The following is a 17,878-nucleotide window of genomic DNA, read 5'->3' as shown; positions in this document are numbered from 1 at the left end:
ATGTCTTTCAACCACAGATAACAGAATCAACCACATGGAATCTAAGATGCATGCCAGGTGAAAAAACATCATAAAGGCATAATAAAAAGTTCCACCAGTGCCCATAAATTGCCGGGGGACTGTTACAAGGGCAGAGTCATAAATTCTTAACATTTCCCAAATTAGAGAGTACCAACACATATGCAAATATATTTGTGTGGGTAATTGAGGGCTAAAAATCTTACATTAAGCACAGCTACTTCTTTCGAACGCTGTTAGGGGAGCCTCCGACAGGCACACACATACAGCACACACTGTAGGAATTCAATTTGGAAACCATCATCTAAAGCACAGAGGAGAACAGGAAAGTCATATTGCTATAATGCTTAGATTATCAATCATCTTGACAGTTTATTGGCTTTATCACCACACATACCATTAAAATGATGTCTGGCCTAGACTGTCAGGAGCAAACATTAAACAGACCAGGATTAAAAAGCAGATCCCAAACAGCACTCCAGTCAAGTTTCCCTTCCACTCTGAAATTAGTTAGAGCTGACTAAGAAACTGGCACTAGACTTTGAAGAAATATACAGCCCAAAAGGCTGCGAGTCAACTCAGACCTGACAAGCTGATAGGTAATGTCATGTTATGGCAAATCTGACTCTCCTGTGGTTGATTTATCACGTACTCTGTGCAACAGAATGATTGCTAACGGTGGAAGGGAGAGGGAGGGAAAAAAAACACCACCATAATTTGCCTCTTCTTGCAACCAAGGGCTTGCATCAAAAGGGCCAAGCCAGCTCCCTGAAGTGGGGTAGGAATGCTAATAAATTCACACTACTGAGCAAACATATTAACATTACCCCCACACAGGTTATTAAAGTAATTTTACAGATTCAGAAGAACTGAACAGGCAGCGGAAGAGACATTCATAATTCAAGAGCTCTAGACAGCGAAAGAGTTACGAACCCTATACGTTTTTAAAATGCTTCTGCATGTGTCACTTTGGCAAGGAAATCTCAACACAATTAAAACTATACTAGCACATCAATAGAGCTCAATTGAGAGCTGTGTACCTGCCTTTTACTAGGCCAGGGCTTTATAGATGCCTCAGGAAGAAAGGGGAAACAGGAAATTCACCACTAATTAAAGGGAACCTTCTGTGCCTAAGGAAAAATGGTGGCATTTCTAAAATATATATAAAAGAAACACATTTTCAAATCTCTGCCAAGGGTTTGGCTCTTTCACAGTCCCTAGAACTGTTCTGTGTTTGTCTGGAAGTTACAGAGCTATTCTGTTTGTGATTAATAGTTTGCTTTCCAGTACAAATAAGTCATTAAGAAGGGTGGGGTGGGGCACGGAGAGAAGTGACAGGATAGGAACTGGCTCTGAAACAATGCAAGTAAGAAATTCAGACCACATTTTTCAATCTTTCACTCCCTTGCTTATTTACCCAAGTGAGGTCCCCTGCCTGTCTCTCCGGGTGACTTCAACATGACCCTTTAAGTGAAAAAAAACTCATTGGGACATCAAATCAGAGGCCCTTTCTCTACTTCCTTTCCCCTAGCTGGGCTTTTTGGTACCCTGAAAACTCAGCTAATTCATTATTCAGAAAAGAGTCTGAAAAATGATGGGACAAAAGCAGCCAGGAGGCATGAAGGAGCTGCTTCAGCAGAGCTCGTGCCCTTGCTGGGGTACCCCTGCGACACTCCAGGGTTGCCCCCAAAGGGTTGTGCTGCCATTTTGTGTTGCTTCCAGCCAGCCATCTGTCTCTAAGCAGTGCCACCCTGTTTTCTTGGTTATACACTGGAGCGAAGGAGCTGACAATACACCATTTACCCAGGGAGAGTCACTCCCTGTACAACAGATATCACCAGGAAAAAAAAAAAAAAAAAAAATGATGCCAGAACACAAGACTTGTACACAGCTGAGCAAACACTGAACTCTGCACCTGAATGAGCATCTGGGTTTGAGAGACCAGGCAAGACCCACCCATATCCCCAAACATGCACCCATTCAACCACAGCACAACTCTCCCCAAGTACCTGGAGAGAGTTAAATGGGGGGAAGCTTCGGCAGCCAGCATCCAAGCTCCTCACACCAGAAACCTCCTCTGCCATCACTTCTGGCTCAGGTTTCCAAAGCACTTTCACTAAGAGTGAGGAGGGAGCCTCCCACAACAATCCCCTCATGCCGGGAAACGGAAAGAATCTCTGCTTTCACACTCCAAGACACCAAGGCACCAAGATTTCCATAGGGAAAGATGTAGCAAACAGTCAGTGAAATCAATCATCACGGTCACTGGGCACCAGCCATGGGGCCAACATGGCACTGAACTCTATGAGGGACACATGGGACTTTTAAAGCATGGTCCAGGTCTCCACCAAGCCTACAACCGATCCAGTTGGGGACCATGATTGGCTTATCACCAAGTAGATGGAGAGTTTCATGGTTTGCTCCCACCACCGGCCCATGAGCTCCTGTAGGGCTGGGACCACATCTCACTGATCTGCTGTTAAGACACCAAAAAACAGACCACAGAAATGAATTTTTAAAATAACTGAAATGCCTGATGTAGGCATTGCAAACCACCATGGCATGTGTGTACCTATGCAACAACCCTGTAGGATGTGCACATGTACCCCAGAACCTAAAGTACAATAAAAAATAACTGAATGGTTGACTTTTTAAGAAATCAGATAATAACACAAGCCCAGGGTAAAAAGGCAGAACTGTTAGTGGTTTGGAAATCCCAGTTTTGCTGCCAATTCAGACCATTCTTCCACTCAGTGACTTAAAGAAATCAGACAGGGGAACGGCAGGAAGTTGAACAAATGTATTCTTTTCTCTAAGTCCTCTCAGAATGCCCTCCTACTCCCCATGACACCTGCATAATGCCATGTCCATCTTATCCTAAGCATCTATGCTTGGGGTCACTCAGCCTGGTCGTAATCAGAAAGGTAAGGCAGGACAGGATGAGCGGGAGTACTACTAAGAAATGAAAAAAAACGGAGGTTTATTTGAGCTTGCTCTACTTATGGTTCATTGACTTCTACCCTGCAAACAGCTCCCAACGACTCCCAGGGGTCAGCCAAACACTGAGTTCACTGCAGGTTTTCTCACTATGAAACTAATAAGCCTTAAAGGCTCTGTGTTTGTATTTTAGGTGCTACTACAAGAGGGATAGGGGAGGAGAGTGAATATGGCCCATAGTAGATTTTTAATAAACATGTGTTGAATGAAACTGAGGCACACAATAGTAACCTGGGAAGTTAAATAATTCAGCATGAGAGTTAGAAAAGACACACCATCAACATGAGAACTGCTTTCATTACACCACGTGGTGACAGGAGCAATGATTGTTAAAAATTCACCTAAATGAGCGGCTGGAGTAGTGGTGGAGGGATCGGGGACAGCTTTATGTGAAGGGTAGGAATCAGTTGGTCAGGGAAACATGAGAGAAAGGCATTCCAGGCAGGAAGAATATGGGGGGCCCAGGGGTGCAGCAAGTACACCAAAGTGGTAGAATAAAGGGCTCATGGAAGAAAGTCAAGGGAGCTAAGATGGGATGCAGGAGACTGTAGATCTAAGTAGCACAAAATGAACATCTAACCCTTGCTCCTCATCTTCTCCTGCCAACTGGTCCTCTTCTGTGTTTTCTATTTAGTGACTGTGCCACTGTGGTAGAGATTACTGGCTGTCCCCTGATTATCTACAACTATGTGTGTCCATGAGACTCAGTTCTGACCGTTGGGATGTGAGCAACTTCTGGGTGGTGACCTTGAAGGGAAGAATCTAGAATGTGAACATAGTAGTGAGCCAGCTATAACCACTCTAAGGATAATGGTCTAGTGATGGCAGAGCAATAAAACGGCAAAAATTCTAGGAGTACAATGCCATGAGACCACCAGATCAGCCCTGGAGTGCTTACACTTGGACTGAGATGAGAGCAATCCATTTCCCTCCTGTTAGCTACTCTTGAGTCCTGTTATAACAGCCAAACCTGTGTCATAACTAAAACGGCCCTTACTCATCCAGTTTCCAAGCCAGGCACACAGGTGTGATCTTGGACTCCTTCCTCTCTTTCCCATAACCTCTCTCTCATCTAGTTCTTCTGATGTTAACTGTATCTATCACTCAAACTTGCCCTCTGTACTCCATCTCACTGCAATAGCCCAGGACCATATGCTCTTCCCACACCTACTCTGACCTCCCCTGATCCATTTATTCACATTGTAGCCAGAGAAGTTCTTTTTCTAGAGACAAATCTTATAAAAGTCCCCTTATTTAAATTGCCAAAGTTTCCCGTTGCTCTTAGGGTAACAATAAAAATCTTTATACACACTGTACAAGGCTCAGCAGGGTAATCCCTACCTGTCCCTCATGCCACACTCCATACCAACCTTCTGCAGTTCCTAATGCTGTCTCCTCCCACGAGGCCTTTGAACATGCTGTTCCCACTGCCTAGAATGCTTTTTTCTCCCCTCCTTGTTTAGATAAGTCCTACCTATCCTTCAGATCTTAACCTAATATCCTGCTTAGAGAAGATGACTCCACCTATTACTACAGACACTATTACACACATTTATCCTATGAGGCTGTCTTACAATATCTCCATTAATTATTGGCCGAGCCTCTCATAGGACTTATTTTTTATCAATATATAAAATATGAAGTGAATTTTACATTTAGTTGATTCATGTCACTTCCTCTCTGCCCCAGCCCCCTCAGCTCCACCCATGACTGAAAGCTCAGCAAGCGTTGGGACATCCTTGTGTTGGGCTCCCTTCTGAATCCCCAAAACCTAGCATAAACCATGGCACATAGAGACACTCAACAAATATGGCATGCGGTGGCTCATGCCTATACCCCCAGCACTTTAGGAGGCTGAGGCAGGTGGATCACTTAAGCCCAGGAGTTTAGATCAGCCTAGGCAATGTGGCAAAACTCCATCTCTACAAAATAAAATACAAATATTAGCCAGGCACTACTCAGGAGGTTGAGGTAGGAGGATTACCTGAGCCCAGGAAGGTCAAGACTGCAGTGAGCTGTGATTGCACCACTGCACTCCAGAGCCTGAGTGGTAGAGTGAGACCCTGTCTCAAAACAAAGGGGGGTAGGGATTAATAAATAAATGACCTAACACACAAATGCATGGATGGCTCTGGTATCTTCGATTCCTTATGCTTCATTAATACCCCTTATTAGCTGGTATGTGGCTAATCAAATGCCCTTACACTTCCAGATTGTTGACCCTTCCAAATGAAGCCAAGGATCTCATCACTGAATATGGAATAAATATTCCACCTGTTCTCCCTCTCTCAAGTTCTTCCCCCATAAGGACAACCTACTGTGCGAGCGTGGTTTCTTGTATACTTTATTCCCAATATAACTACTGTAATATCAAAAAAAAAAAAATCCCAGAGGAACTGAATATCACTAGTACTTAATGACTCATTAGACGGCCACCTTGCTGCAAACCAGAAGGTGGTTAATGCTCTAACAAACTGATTCTAAACCAAGGTAACAGAGGATAACAAAGGGATTACAGCCTCTATAAACCAACAGTCATGGTTTATAATGCTAATATTTTATTAACCTAATGGAAAATAGGGCATACCAGATTCGTGACCAATTATAAAGCAGCACAATTAAATCGTGGGGGCTGTGGCCAAGTTTCCCCCAAATGTTTGAGTCCACAGGCCTAATGTCATTTGAATCCTCATATTTTTCCTTTAAATATCCACCACCACCCCTACCCTACACACACATACAGCAGCAACAGTCTCCAGCATGAGAAGCTGCATTGCCCAAACTGCATAATGCAGCGTTCTGGAAGAAGCCAGTGAAACTTCTCGAAAAGTCAGGTGCCTTCGCATTCAAGTGCAAACTTATTTTTTAAAGAAGGCAAGCACAATTGCAGTACCTGTAATAAAGAAAACAGGCAGCCTCATGTCCAAAATGTGCATTCCCTAGAGAATGCAGTCCCTGCCTGGCTTTTGCACTTTTACATGGTGAGCATTAAAAAGGCTTCATGCACCTGTTGCCATCTCACCCTGCCACAGACACATCAGCATTTGAGTCTCAGGTTCAATGTGAGAAGGGGAACAAATGATACAAATGGGTGCTGCTGTGGGTCGCAGGGTAGTGTGGGCTGTGCAGGGGGTGTGCAGGCCACACAGGAAAGAGAAGAGAAGGTTGCCTCTATCTGGAGACTGCAGGACTGGGCAGGGAAGAACAGCACCAGTCAGAACAAGAAGGGGGAGCAAACCTCCCCTTCAAAATTCCCAAGACATGGGGGCTTACCTATGTAACAAACCTGCACACATACCCCTGAACCTAAAACAAAAGTTAAAAATAAACAAATATAAAATAAGAAGGGAAAGAAACGTACCCAGTACAGCCTCAGGAGCCCCCTGAACCCTTTAGAAGAAACAGCAAGAGTAAACTTAAGCCCATGCTTGCACCTACCTGAGTTCAAGGGCCAACCAGGCCTGGAGGCCATGGAAGCCAGGATCAGCTAGAGGTGAACTTGACATGAGTCATTCCCAAAGACATTTATTGTAAGATTCTTCCCAAAGAAACACTGGTGGCTTAGCTAGGGCTGTTCTTCTTCTCTGCAGAAGAGTAAACAGGGGCCCACAGGACTGGCCCCGTTAATTCAAGTCAGAGATCAATCAAAAAAAAATCAAAAAGGCAAAAAAGTATCTAACTTGTTCTCTGGACTGGTTGGGTCAACAATAGTCCTCTCCAAAACTGTGCCCGACAACAGGGGAATGGTGAAATAGATCATGAACAACAGTCAGTGTTACAGAAGTCATGAGGCTCACCTCTGTGCTGCTGCTGTCCTCCTCAGCTTCCTCGGCACACAGCGGACTTAAATTCCCAGCCTCCTTTCAGAAACAGGCTTACCAATGAAATGTTAAAGAAAATGATGTGTGTGTGACTTTTGGGCTAAGACAGTTAAGAGTGGCATGCCTTCTCCATGATCTTTTTCCTCACAAGAACTGAGAGAACTCCAAAGAAAGAAGGGAGAACAGAGCCACAAGAGGAATAGAGCCACAAGAGGAACAGAGCCTGGGCCCCTGAATGGCAGCAGGACACACAACTCCCCTCCCCACCTCCCCACACTTCACACACACTCTGCTTTCCATTTAAGACAGCAATAAACAGGCTGGGTGCAGTGGCTCATGCCTGTAATCCCAGCAATTTGGGAGGCTGAATGAGTAGGATCACTTGAGGCCAGGAGCTCAAGACCCACCTAGGCAACGTAGTAAGACAGTCTCTAAAAGAAGAAAAAAAAAAAAGCAATAAATAGACTTGGATCTTGTTAAATCACCAAGATCTGGGGGCAATTTTAAATAGCAATGTCTTCCCTAACTAAAAGAATAATTCAAATGTCATTAGCAACTGGTCTGAGACCTATTTTCATTACGTATCTTTGTAGTGCAGATATACCCTCTTGGTTATTCTGGAGTCTGGTTATAGTTAATATTTGGTTTGTATTCTCTCCATTGGATTACTGAGTCAAAATTGGGGTAAAAATTTCACCATAGAAAACCCTCAATATGGAAAAGCTACCAGCAAACATTCACAAGATGTCTGCATTCCACGTCTATCAACAGGCCCACGCCACCTGCCTTTCATGTTCCTTCTGGCCTCTCTTTCAATAGACAGGATGCAGAAGGAACCCAATACTTTTACAGACATCTTAGGTCCATTATCAGTAAGAAGAAAAAAAATCATTTAAACACACACACCAGGAAAGTGTGGGAGCAACTGGGAACACATTTTGCAAGAGTATAAATATGAGTTCCCATCAATGGAACAAGTTGTCATCTACCCACTATCTGAGACTACCAATTAAAAATAGCAAAAAAAGAATTGTACATATTCAAGACTATTATCATTGATTAAAACAGAGTAAACTGACTCCTACTTGGGTAATAGGTGGGAAAAGAAAAGGCATTTTAAAAGAAAACAGTATACTAACACCCTGAATCTCCAAAGTACCCCAGAAGGCACACTTTGTGGTAGCTGAAGCCTAGACTTCCATTCTTACAGAAATGTCAAAAATGACTGACACCTACAATGGAAAAGTCTGTGTCTTGAAGCAGAGACAACATGCAAAGAAGAGATTTGGGAATCTGTCCAGGAGACTGGCAACAGGTTGCAGAGTTCCATTCTGGAGTTGGCAAAGCCTACTATCCAAATAAACAGATTTGGATATGCTTTGGCTCTGTGTCCCCATCAAATCTCATCTCGAACTGTAATAGAGGGAGGGACCTGGTGGGAGTTGACTGGATCATAGGGCCAGCTTCCCCAATGCTGTTCTCGAGATAGTGAGAAAGTTCTCATGAGATCTGATAGTTTTATAAGGGGCTCTTCCCCCTTTGCACACTCTCTCCCTCCTGCCACTATGTAAGATGTACCCACTTCTCCTTCTGCCACGACTGTAAGTTTCCTGAGGCCATGCAGAACTATGAGTCAATTAAACTCCTTTCCTTTATAAATTACCCAGTCTCTGATAGCATCTTTGAAGCAGTGTGAAAACAGACTAATATACTCACATTTCTAAGTATTTACTGCATACCTACTAAATCACTTGAATACCTGTTGTAGAAACTGAATTTGACTATTTCAGAGCTGAAAGAACTCTTAGAGATCACCAGTCACTTCTCAGCTATGAGAACCTTGACTCTTCAGCCTCAGTTTCTTCTGTAGAGTAGAGATAATAATATCCTTTACCCCATGATAAGATTCTGAGAATATTATTATCTCACAGATACAAAGCACTTAGCAAAGGTGGGCCCATAATTTATCTTAGTGGTCATCAGAATAAGAGTTACCATTAGAAGGGCTCAGTTGTGTGTGTGCATGTGTATTAACAGTGTTCCACACTTTTGCACTGTTGGTGGGAGTGTAAATTAGTTCAACCATTGTGGAAGACAGTGTGGCGATTCCTCAAGGACCTAGAAATAGAAATTCCATTTGACCCAGCAATCCCATTACTGGGTATATATCCAAAGGATTACAAATCATTCTACTATAAGGACACGTGCACACGAATGTTCATTGCAGCACTGTTTACAATAGCAAAGACCTGGAACCAACTCAAATGCCCATTGATGATAGACTGGATAGGGAAAATGTGGCACATATACACCAGGGAATATTATGCAGCCATCAAAAACGATGAGTTTGGGTCCTTTGTAGGGACATGGATGAACCTGGAAACCATCATTCTCAGCAAACTGACAGAAGAGCAGAAGATCAAACACCACATGTTCTCACTCATAGGCGGGTGTTGAACAATGAGAACACATGGATTCAGCGAGGGGAGCACTACACACTGGGGTCAGTTGGGGGGAAATAGGGGAGGGACGGTGGTGGGTGGGGAGCTGGGGAGAGATAGCAAGGGGAGAAATGCCAGATGTAGGTGATGGGGAGGAAGGCAGCAAATCACACTGCCACATGTGTACCTATGCAACAATTTTGCATGTTCTTCACATGTACCCCAAAACCTAAAATGCAATAAAATAAATAAATGGGAAAAAAAAGTGTTCTAGGAAGGCCTGGGTGTCACTGGAAGACTCCTGTGAGGGAAATGGGGGTTCAATCAGGATGGCCTCCAGCCCCTACACCCCCACTCAGAAACAGCTCAGTGTGGGGCTATTTGACATATTAAGGTTCCACATAACACATCACTCAACTAAAGGGTTCTACTGCTCAGCAGGAAAAAAAAAGTGTGGAAAACACTGATTTAATCCCCTCCTCCTTTTTTTCAACCAGTGAGGAAATGAGATGTTAGAAAACAGAAGTTAATTTGGTTTCCTGACTCTCGGCTCAACTATCTTTTCATCGACTCAGGCCAGAGGCTGGGAAGGGGAAGGAACCACATTTCTTCTTCCAGCCAAAGCTGGGGCTGTGGTCTCCAGACCTTGGCTCTAATGGCCACCTCTAGACACCTTGGTAGCTCAGGGGAGAAAGCAGTGTTACCCATTGCTGCCTCCTCCTGAGGTAAAAACATCCCCTTCTGCCACCACCCCAACACTGTTGTGAGCACCGCCCCACACACTGTGTCAGAGGAGGCTGTCTGCACACACCGAAGGCACTGCTCAGGCTGACTCCCATCCCGAATCTCAGCACCAGGAGAATCATAGTCCTGTTTGTGGTTTTCATTATAACAGCAGTAACCAGCAGTTACTGAGTATTTGCTTTTGGCCAGGCATTATGCTAGGCACTGCACACACCTTACTTCATGTAAACTTCAGGACGGTCTGTGGAGTAAAGTGCTATTATCATCTCCATTTTTCAGAAAAGACAGTCAAGGCCCAGAGAGTAAGCACCTGGGCCTGCCCCTGCTGGGGAGTACGGAGCCAGACCCTCGCCCCAGCCGCTTGGCTTCACTTCCCATCCTCTCTTCACCAGCCCACATATTGTTCCCCAGTCTCAGACCCACAAACCTGGAGAAGACACATAGGCAGGGAGAGATGAATTCCATGGACCACACAAGGATAGCTGTATCTTAGGAAGCAGGGACAGGAAAATAACTGGGAAGCCTGAAGACTTTTGAGTTAGAAACGGCATATCTCAAGCAAGCTGGAATACAACACAGAAGCGTCAGCGCTTCTTTCATCAATCCAGAAAAACGACCAGAAGGAGGAGGGATTTCAGAGAGTGTCTAGATTCCAGGCTCCAGGCTGTCTCCATCACCTCGTTCTCCACCACCACCCTTCCCTCCCGCCTCAAGTTCCCAGCCTGTGCATCGAGATCAGCCCCTTCTCACCTGGTCCTGCACACAGTAGGCACTCAAACACGTAGCCTCTTTCCACCTGCTTTTTCTCTACCCACAGCACCTCCTACAGTTCATCCTCCCAAGCAAACTCACACCCCATTTAGGCTTCTGAAAGGGAGAGGATTCGTGGCAGGCCACACCCTGCTAATACTTTGCCAACTCACCTCATCCTCCCCGCCCCACCCTTTGAATTCCCCCATTATTCCTGGATCAGTTTCCTCACCCTGAGCTAATTCCTCTCCCTGTCCGGTGTTTATACCCTTCAGATATTTGCAGGCTATTATGATGTACCCACTTAGTCAAGCAGCGCACATTAAATTCTTTTCATCTTTCCTCATAAATCAATCCCTTAATCCTTCCAAGCCCTTTAATCGTACTAGCTGCTCCTCTCTGAACTCCGTCCAGTTTCCCCAAGTCTCTGATAATGTTGTGACACAGGGCTGGATGCACGGCTCCAGCTGCTGACTCACCAAACTCCTTAAATGTCAAGGGACTTGATGCACATGCATGCACACATGCACAGGCAAACACTCGCAAACACACACATGCGGCTCCGTCTGGGAGGGTGGAGCTCCCGAGCTCCCAGCACCCTTCTGCAGCCACAATGTCACAAGTCACTGAGGGTGTCTATACGGACATGGATGCTCTCAAGCATTTTCGTGCCATACAGAACTTAAAGGGGAAAAAAAAAAGCTGCAGAAAGTTTTATAGCCCCATAAGATTTTGATTAGCTATTCCCACATGTTCCCTAAGAATAGAAATAATGCCTCTGAGATCAAAGGGGACTTAGGGACCATGGAAAAGGTCATACTGGAGCACGACAGGCAAATTAAAACCAAGATGAGACACCATCATACACCCAACAGAACGCCTGCAACTAAAAAGACTGACAACATCAAATGTTGGTGAGGACATGGAGCAACCAGAACTTTCATACTTCATTGGTGGAAGTAAAAATGAAACAGTCACTTTGGGGAAAACTGGAAAATTCGTATTAAAACTAAATGTACATCTCCCCTAGGATCCAGTAGTTCCACTTGCTCAAGACAAGTGAAAATATATATATAAACAAAGGCTTGTATATGTGTTCACAGCAGCTTACTACCTAAAATCTGGAAACAGCTTAAGTAGCATTCAACAGGAGAATGGGCAAACACAGTAGATGCATATAACAGGTTACTCAACAAGAAGAACCAAACTACTGATACATACAACAGGAACAAATTTCAAATGCACTGTGCAGGTGAAAGGAGCCTCACATGCACAAAAATATATACTACATGATCCCAATTGTGTGAAGTTCTAAAACAGGCAAAATTAAGCTACGGTAGAAAAGAAAAAAAGAAGACTGATTGTCTGCGAAGGGAAGGGAGCAGAGATTAGCTGGGAAGGAACATAAGGCAACTTTCTGGGTTGAGATCAGGATTTACCTTTTGATAGGGGTTTGGATTACACAGATACGTGCATTTGTCAAAACTCACAGAATGGTACACTTAGTGTTCATGTATTTCTCAAAAGAAAAAGAAAAACAATAATGAACTCTAGAAAATGATAGGTATCCTGAGTGTTCAGGGTGAGGGATAATGATGTCTGCAACTTACTATGAAATGCATGAAAAAAGCAAGATGCATTGATGGATGGCTAGACGTAAAATAAAGCAAGCAGAGTAAATGTCAATGAAAGAACCTGAACAGTGGGCACATCCATGTGTCCACTATACAATCCTTCAAACTTTTCTTTATGATAGAAATTTTTCATTATAAAATGTTACAGGTAAATAAATAAATAAATAAATAAATAAAAACACTGAATCTTTCCATTCTTGACTTCTTGGAAACCCTGGAGCTGTGAATGCCACCCTGACATGTAGCATGATTTTACCCTCTCATCACTATCTCAACCACCCACTTTGTTCTGGGTGTGGCCAATTCTCCCAGTCACCCTTCCCCACCAATGTGTGCATCTCCATTCCTTTTTCTTCATTCTCTGTCAATCTCTATATCCCTTTAAAGGAAAGAGGAAGAAAAAAAAAAAAAAAAAAGCTAGGCCAGGAGTTCTTAACCCAGGAGTCCTGAGGGGAGAGGGCAGGGGGTGGGTCCACAGATCACATATACACATATGTGTATAGACCCCTCATGTATATACATATGTGTATACACCTCATGTATACATATATGTGCACTTTTCTGAGAAGTGGGTCTATAGCTCTCGTTAAGATTCTCAGAGGTCTGTGGCCTAGAAAGGCTCAAAATACAGCTTAAAGCCCTCTTCAACTGCACTTCCAAAAGTATTCTAGGTCAGTTCATGCTTCCAGTTTAGAAATAACCTGGGTTTCTAGTTGTCAAAGCACCTTCTCATGGTATACCCATCTTACATAAAGGGAAAAGGGGGCTGCTTGAAAAACAATCATGTGTTCCTGAACAGCATCTCCAGCCATACACAATAAGATGAGGGTTATAAAATATAAAATAATTAATAAGATTAGGTTATAGACTACTGCTCAAGTTTTTAAGTTTTTGATCATAAATCAAATATTTACTAAGTACTTAGCATAGCGATTGCTTACAAGAGAAATTAACTTTTGTGGAGGACCTACGATGTGCTAAGCCCTTTACATATGTTCTCATTTAATTTCATTCTCCATTGAGTTACATCTCACTAGCCCTGTTTTATAGATTTTTTTAAAAACCACTGAGCCTCAAATAAATTATCCCCAAAAGTCATCTAGCAAAGAAGATTTGAACCCAGGTCTCTAGGCCTCCAGAGTCCATTCTCTTCAAAGCCTCTTTAAGCAAAAATTTCATGTACCACAATCACAGTTCCTAGAGCTTTGTTTAAAACTCCTGGATTTCAAATATTGTCTCACTAACTGTGAAAGTGCTCAAAATGACCCAGAAGTACAAACATTCCAGAATGCAAAACGTATCTATTCAGACTACCCTTTGTCTTCAGAGATAGCACAACTCATCAGATTACATGTCCCAATTCCTGATTTGGAAAACTCCACTGCTGCCAAAGGACAGACAGCAGATGGGCTGGTGTATAAGAAGGGACATAGCAATGTCATCTGCAGCATCATCCTGCCTCAAAGCACCTTTGTGCTCAGTGGATGGCCCTGTCTTTCCTAGAGCTTGGGGACCATTACAAGCAGCACCACCTGGGTTTGCAACAGCTGAGACTATAAAGAGCCAGCCACCCTCAGGCATTGCCTTCATCTTCTATCTGAGAATACTTTAAACTTAGTCTCTTCACAGCAGGGTGGATGCATGACACTAGCCTTGACTTCTGGATTCTAGGGACTTCTATGAGGGAAAGTGTACTCATCCCCATAAGTGGCAGGACTCTGGATCTCAAGGGGGTTGCCCTTTGGCCCAGCTGCCTGCAAGCAAGAAGGGGAGGAAATTTTCTAGAGATAAGTGACAGTCAAGATTCAATGAAGGGCAAAAAGACAGCTCAGAGGCTTTCAAGGACCATTCTCAGCTCTTTGGTCACCTCTTCCTCTGTAAGGCAGGCCTTGATGTTTTAGATGCACGAAAATGTTATGAGAAGGAGAAATGAAGACTTGGCACTCAAAAAATGGTCCCCTCCATCCCCACCTTCTTAATATCGATAAAAGAAAGTTAAACATCAAGGGAAATCTTGAAAGGTGGAAAAAAATCATAAAAGGCCAATCTGAAAAATGTATGGAACTAAGGAGGGGCTTTTCAACTACAGCTTGGAAAACAGAAGGGAGGGAGGGAGGGAGAGGGAGACAGAAAGAGAGAGAGAAGAGAAGGAGAGAGAAAGAGAATACAGTAGATGAATGAATCAATAGCCAGAGTCTACGGGTGGCCTACCCCAATATCCATTCTCTCCTTCTCCCTCAGGAATAGAACCTTAAATTTTAGCAGGGCACATTGCCACCCAGGTAAAAGACAGCGATTCTCTGCCTCCTTTGCAGCTAGGTGTGGCCTGACATCTGGACTGCTACATAAGCTTTCTAAAAAGACTCCTTAAAAGGCAAGACCAAATGTCCTTCTTTGCCTTTCTTCTGCTGCCAGCCTGGAATGTGGACATGATGTCTGGGCTTCGAGCTGCCATCCTGGACCATGAAGTTTAGTCCTAGAGGCAGCAGAATAGAAAGCTGGAAGGAGCCTATCAACCCTAGACTATCAGCCTCTAGGCCTCTTTTTTTTTTTTTTTTTGTATTAAAAATTCAGAATTCCACCGGGAAAACATGAACATCTTTGAATAATTGCACGTTTGTTTTTTGCAAACTATAAAAGACCAGGGAAAAGGGTGAACACAGTCCCCCACTACCACAAATTATGCAGTCAAGTTTCCCACATTTGGGGAAATCGCAGGGGTCAGCACATCCGGAGTGCAATGGATAAGCCTCGCCCTGGGAAAACCACCTTCGTGATCATGGTATCTCCCCTGCCAGGTAAGGCCTCTTTTACATGAGAAAGAAACAAACAGGCCAGACGCAGTGGCTCATGCTTGTAATCCCAGCACTCTGGGAGCCCACGTTGGATGGATCACTTGAGGCCAAGAGTTCAAAACCAGCCTGGCCAACAAGGTGAAACCTCATCTCTACTGAAAATACAAAAAATAGTTGGGCATGGCGGCACACACTTGTAATCCCAGCTACTTCGGAGGCTGAGGCATGAGAATCGCTGGAATCCAGGAGGCAGAGTTTACAGTGAGTGAGATCACACCACTGCACTCCAGCCTGGGCAACAAAGTGAGACTCCATTTCCAAAAAAAAAAAAGGAACAAACATAAACCTTGTTTTACCACCTAGTAACTGGAGTTACCTATCCTATGCAACTGAGCCTAATTCTAACTGATAGAGAAAAGTGGATGTGTGAATACATGAATAACATCTCTTTAGGAAGTTGTTTCAGTGACAGCTAGTGGAAACTACCATGCCCTAATCACAGCTCTGGTCTCTAACTAGCCCCGACTACCTAGATTAGAAAGGATTGCTTACCAAAAGCCACTATTTTCAGGCTGCTAAATCAAAGCCATCATTTCAAGCAAATTCACCTGTTCAGAGCATTACGCGGAATGAAACATGGATTCATCATTAATTAGGCCTCGGCAGCCCCACTTCTTGGCAGATGAACTCTACAATACCATTTTCCCTTAAGGAAAATTTAGAGAGAGAATTGCATGCTTTAAACAAGTCAATTTGGCTGGGTGTGGTGGCCAATTCCTGTAATCCCAACACTCTGGGAGGCCAAAGTGGGAGGATCGCTTGAGTCCAGGAGCTTGAGACCAGCCTGGGCAATACAGTGAGATCCTGTCTCTCAAAACCAATAATAATTTACATATATATATACACATACATCTATATATATAGACATATATATATATACACACACACACACACATACATACACACACATACAAGTAAATTTCAGGCAAGTCAGTCAGGGAGTGTCAAGACCAGAAGCTACCTAATGAGATGATGGGGAATAAGAAATAGGAAACTGTGACTAGTCTTTCCAGGCACTCTTCTCCCCTCAGTTATGACTGAGTGGGATAAAGAAAGCTTCCTTGAAATAATTTCCAAGACCAGCTCTGCACCCATAAGGATGTCTCACCACACATGTAATTCCAAGGCCACAGTCAGCAGTTACCCAACAGCAGAGAAGACGAGGTCAGTGTTCCAGGAAGTGCCAAATTTTAAGGACGTGACTTAGCCATCTCAACCATGAGAATGACAGGGTATTTCCATTATACCTCTAACAGTCACAGCCTCTCCCTTGCACTCTTCAGAAGGGTGGCTTCAGAGCGTGCTGGCGCAGCCTGTGTGTCAGTCCAGGGATTGAGAGAACACATCTTCAACCACAAGGATTGCAGGGGCTCCCTCAGCTTCCATGTGCCATTTTCCCATTCTGATTTCATGGACTTCACACACACACACACACACACACACACACCCCTCAGCCTCAACCCTCCATGGCTCTCTCTTCACGGAGATCCAAAAGCCAAAACTTGTAAGATTTCCACTCACTTCCCAACCTGGGAAAACTTGTTCTCCAAGGATATCCAAAAAGGGAAAGCCATCGTTTAGGATCTCGAGGTTGGATTTTGGTGATAAAGTTTTAAATTGCTGTCCATTATTAATCTTAAACTCACAGCAGTCAGCCTGAGATCTGCAATTATAACAATTCATAAAAACAGCCCCTTTGTTAGTTGTGCTTGAAGAGCTTTTGAAATATAATTGCAATGCAGTGCAAAGTGAAATAAAAATTCAGATTTTCTTTTAGCGAGGCCATGAACAATACTGTCCTTTTTACAGCAGCGGAAAGCCTCAAGACATCTGTTATATTCCTTCAATGAGCTTTGTTCAATAAATGCTAAGCCTTGAAGCTTTTAAATGTATTAAAGTGATTATGATATCATCACTCCAAAGGCACTTCAATAGAACATTAAGATAGAAACAATTTTCCTCCACACAGACGGCGTAACAGTAACAAAAAGTTGATTAAATGCACATTGTATCAAAAATATTTTTGGTATTTATAGACATATGTAGATAACATTAACTAACCCACACCATGGGCAGGGAAGAGAAGATAACATAATAAAAGCATTAGGGAAAGAGTAAATTTTAGCAATAAATCTTCAAAACTTAAACTGTGGTTTGACTGTGACTTTGCTTGTGGATTTATAGTCAAAGTCTCACTACATAAAAGAGAATAAGGCTCAAAATTAATAAGTTCTAGAGGAGAACAAGTCCTTGTTTTCTCATAAGCCCAAATATATTCCCCACTTACATATGCCATACTTCCTTAAATGCCTCAATGTGACGACTGGCAGGAAATGTGAATCAGTTTATTTAAAACTTCATTTAACATACTGCAGGCAGGCAATGACTCCACAAGGGGCAGATGCCTAAAGCGTCAAACCAGGAGGTGTAGAGAGGTTAGGAAGGAGGCCAAGAGGTGGGGTCAGAGCAAAACCGCAAGATGTGAGATTCTCTTTGTTGCAGGCTCGTTACAGAATGCTCTTAGCACAGATAAGGGGATTATGAACTCACATGTGAATTTATCCCCTATTAAACTTTCAGCAAAAGGGTCAGTTGGCTGGAATGGCAAAGCCAAGGCA

The 17,878-nt window shown here is 43.5% G+C and overlaps 1 protein-coding gene and 1 non-coding gene across 3 annotated transcripts in view; both read right to left on the bottom strand.

Annotated features, from left to right (window-relative positions):
- Window positions 1–17,878, bottom strand: part of LRMDA (leucine rich melanocyte differentiation associated) — a 1,125,425-nt gene that overhangs the window by 1,043,690 nt on the left and 63,857 nt on the right. The window lies entirely within an intron of this gene.
- On the bottom strand, window positions 15,048–15,211 carry LOC119466897. The gene has a single exon (XR_005195405.1). It is a non-coding gene; the product is annotated as a U1 spliceosomal RNA (small nuclear RNA).

Source organism: Cebus imitator, unplaced genomic scaffold (genome assembly GCF_001604975.1).
Source record: "Cebus imitator isolate Cc_AM_T3 unplaced genomic scaffold, Cebus_imitator-1.0 Scaffold11, whole genome shotgun sequence".
Classification (NCBI taxonomy): domain Eukaryota; kingdom Metazoa; phylum Chordata; class Mammalia; order Primates; family Cebidae; genus Cebus; species Cebus imitator.
The sequence above is the reverse complement of the archived record's forward strand: the minus strand, read 5'-3'. Positions and strand labels throughout refer to the sequence as shown.